At 39.3% G+C, this 4,096-nt stretch overlaps 1 non-coding gene across 1 annotated transcript; it reads left to right on the forward strand.

The window, feature by feature from the left end:
• The first annotated feature begins 847 nt into the window (after positions 1 to 847).
• LOC114401038 lies at positions 848 to 954 on the forward strand. Its single transcript, XR_003664154.1, has one exon. It is a non-coding gene; the product is annotated as a small nucleolar RNA R71 (small nucleolar RNA).
• Positions 955 to 4,096: the final 3,142 nt, after the last annotated feature.

The raw sequence follows: 4,096 nt of genomic DNA on the forward strand, positions 1-4,096 counted from the left end.
AACATTTTTGGGATTTTGGACAGCTTGAGAAGGCAGCTTGTCAGAATTCTGGGACTGTTGTTGATTCAATTGGGTAGCTAATTGTCCCATCTGATTGGTTAAGCTCTGAATGGAGGCTCTAGTCTCTTGCTGAAACTGCATGTTTTGCATAGTCATTTGCCTCACAAGTTCTTCGAGGGAAGGTTGTGGAGGGGTCTCAACTGTTAGCTGTTTCTGGGGCTGTTGTTGTTGTTGGATTGGTGGAGGAATGTATGGTTTGCTTGGGCTAGCAACATTTTGGAAGGAAGGAGCAGGCTGTTGTTGTTGCTGTTGAGGGCTAGACCATCTGAGATTAGGGTGATTCCTCCATCCAGGGTTGTATCTGTTGCTGGAGAGGTCATAATTGTTCTGTTGTGGTTGATTTTGCTGCTGAGGTTGAGGAGGTCTATTGTAAATGTTTGCAGCATAAGCTTCGGGTTGCTCAATTGCTCCAGGTTGCTGCATGGAAGGGCAAAGGTCTGTATGGTGGTCAGCAGAGGAGCACAAACCACAAACCCTTGCGACGGGTACAAATTTCTGATTCAAGGCCAGCTGGGTTACCAAGTTAACCAATGCATCCAATTTTCCTTCAAGCTTCTTAGTCTCAGATGATGCAGCTGAGTTTGTAGCTACCTCATGCACTCCTCTAATGACTATGGCATCATTTCTGGCGCTAAACTGCTGGGAGTTGGAAGCCATCTTCTCAATTAAATTTCTGGCTTCAGCAGGAGTCATGTCTCCAAGGGCTCCACCACTGGCAGCATCTATCATACTTCTCTCCATATTACTGAGTCCTTCATAAAAATATTGGAGAAGAAGTTGCTCCGAAATCTGATGGTGAGGGCAACTGGCACATAGTTTTTTAAATCTCTCCCAGTACTCATACAGGCTCTCTCCACTGAGTTGTCTAATACTTGAGATATCCTTCCTGATGGCTGTGGTCCTAGAAGCAGGGAAAATATTTTCTAAGAATACTCTCTTAAGGTCATCCCAGCTCGTGATGGACCGTGGAGCAAGGTAATACAACCAGTCCTTTGCCACTCCCTCTAAAGAATGAGGAAAAGCCTTCAGAAATATATGATCCTCTTGGACATCTGGGGGTTTCATGGTGGAGCAGACAATATGAAATTCCTTCAAATGTTTGTGCGGGTCTTCACCTGCAAGGCCATGAAACTTTGGAAGCAAATGAATCAGTCCAGTTATGGAACATCCTCATCAGGGTATTGGATGCACAGGCTTTCGTAGGTGAAATCAGGTGCAACCATTTCCCTTAGAGTCCTCTCACGGGGTGGAGGTTGTGCCATGTTCTCAGAATGTTCAGAATCAGAATGCTCAAAATTATAATGCTCCAAATCAGGATGTTCAAAATCACCAATAACAGAATGCACAGATTCACCAGTAATGGAATGCTCAGGATGATCAAAAGGTATAAAATGATGCCTAACTAATCTATGAAATGTCCTATCTATCTCAGGATCAAAGGGTTGTAAGTCAGATGGATTGCCTCTAGCCATACACTACATTCAGCATGCACAACTAGTTGCCTTGTCATGTAAATAAAGGTGCAGGTTTGAACTACAGCTACCCTCAAATGATATCCAAATGACTTGAAATTTTGTGAGCAACCTTATAAAATGATGAGAAGATAGCACAAAAAATTTCAGGCAAAAATTCAAAGTCTAACTATAGAAGCTAAAAGTGGTAGGTTAAGAAAAATAAGTGAATAAAACTTGAAAAATAAAAAACTTTTGACAGAATCACTATTTTTGGACGATGGAGACCTCAGCCGGCCTACAGCCAGCTGCAACGGCGTAGGAAATTTTTTTCTACCCCAAATACATATATAATAATTGCGATTCTGATAACCGGAGCAAAAGTTATGGCCGTTTGAAGTTTCGACAAACACAAAATTTGCTACTTTTTTGGAACTTTCAAATCTGACCAAACTAAAGGCTCTAGCTATTTTTCCCACAAAATATAGGTTAAAAGAAGTTACCACAAAAAAAAATCATCCAAAAATAACAACCCTAGCTACTAAAACAAAAAATCTCAAATAATTCAGCATGGGTGGTCGCTAAAATCCGTCTCTACTTGATTTCTACTACTACTCTGTTTTGCCGCAAGCAAAAGTGGTCGCTAAGTCCTTCGCAAAACACTATTCACAGCAAAACACCCAAAACTGAAACAGGGAAAGCGCTTAATAGGAAAACTGAAACAGAACACACACTAAATTAAATACCAGGACACTAAACAACACTAACACACATACTAACACAATACTAACAATTAAACATAAAACACAAAGGAATTAAACACAAAACACTAGCTAGCTATTATGAACCTTTGGACACTGCTCCTCGGCAACGGCGCCAAATTTGATCGAGGCCGTACCCGAATCAAATAAACATGAAAATGCAGTAACTAGGAAGTGATCATAGGTCGTTTCCCAACGAGCAATGACAAACCAAATGTTCATAATATACTTGCGCAGTAACAGTAACGATTGGGGGGGGGGTTTGTTTGTTTTGTGATTAAAGAGCAGAACAAGTAAACTGGAATATGAAACTACTAATATTAAAAACGGGTTGTTTCCTCTAATTCAGAAGCCATTCTCTTATCCTGGGTTATGGAGAATTTGTCCCTAACAGTCAACCACTTAATCCAACCCTATTTCAATTTACTAAGCGAAAATCAACTTAGGGTTGTCAATACGTGATTAGGCACCACATACACCAGTTAGCCCTTCATCCATTAAGCATGAACGCAAGTTAGGCTCAGAGGCAATTAATCGAACACGAAGCGTGCACTGATTAATGTTCACGAATTTGGGATAACTGGTGAAGGGAAAACTGCCAGGAAACCACATTACAAACGAAAGCTCAAAGAGAGTTGAGCTTCGTCCTCAAAAGGAAACAACACCAGAAAAACTAGCCTTCCATAGATTCAAACAGAAAACGCAAATGAAACATGAAGCAGAAACGTAAATGAACAAAAATATAAATGAAACAGAAACGTAAATGAAAGTAGACGAAGAAGCAAGAACGAAATTGTAATTAGAAGCAGAAAACAGAAAATTGCATTAAGAACGAAAACAGTAGCCTTAGAACAGGAAAACGTAAAAACCTAAAACAAAAGCTCTGAATAATAAAATAGCATAACAGAATAGCCTTGCACGAATCCCAAGGCTGCTATTTAAAAAGAGTCACTCAAAGTCACTGGGCCCTATTACAATACTCTGGCCCAAAATGAAATAAACACTGAACAACATAAAATAAAATTGCGAAATTTCCTAATTAGAAATTAACTAAGGTAAGCGCTGCTTTATTTGCCCTCTTCAAGTCCATAACCAAAATCCGGATTAAGCCCAATGTTTCATTAATTCCTGAAATTAGATTAAAAACATCAAATTAGCTAAATGAGCCCAAATAATAAAACTGCCTGATTAATTGACAATTAAGACCAATCAGTAATTAAAATGGTGCAAAAAGGGTTTAGAAAATAGAAGAAAATGATGGCGCATCACTTAGGTTAGAGACTTTGATTTTCTTTAGGTTAGAATGTAAGTAGATTAGGTAAATTAGGACTTTGTTAGGGATTACGCTATGTATGTAAATGTAATTGTTTTGCATATTTGATAGGTTCCTTTTAGAGGCCTAAAAAAAGAAGAAAACGGAGTTTGTTTTCTTTGTTTTTTCTAGAAAACGCGATGAACTCGCTAAGCGTGTCTGCTGAGCTAAGCAAGTTCATCAAAAGTGTTTGAATGTATTTATTTCCAAACGAACTCGCTAAACCAGCCATGATGCGCTAAGCGAGTTCATCTTTTTATGATGAATGTTCATCATCTGGTATGAACATGGCTAAGCGACAACTGCGCGCACTAAGCCACCAGAGCCTTGAAAGAGACAAAACTTGAGGCTAAGCGAGTGTCATGTCGCTAAGCCCAAGTAACTAATTGGACATCTGAGTCAAAATTTATAGCGGTTTGAAATTTCCTAGGGATTCCTTGTTCAATTTCAAGCATCTCGATATTATATGGGACTCAACCGGACATCCGAGTCAAAAGTTATGACAGTTCAAA

The sequence above is a fragment of the Glycine soja genome, chromosome 19, assembly GCF_004193775.1.
Source record: "Glycine soja cultivar W05 chromosome 19, ASM419377v2, whole genome shotgun sequence".
In the NCBI taxonomy this organism is placed as follows: Eukaryota; Viridiplantae; Streptophyta; class Magnoliopsida; order Fabales; family Fabaceae; genus Glycine; species Glycine soja.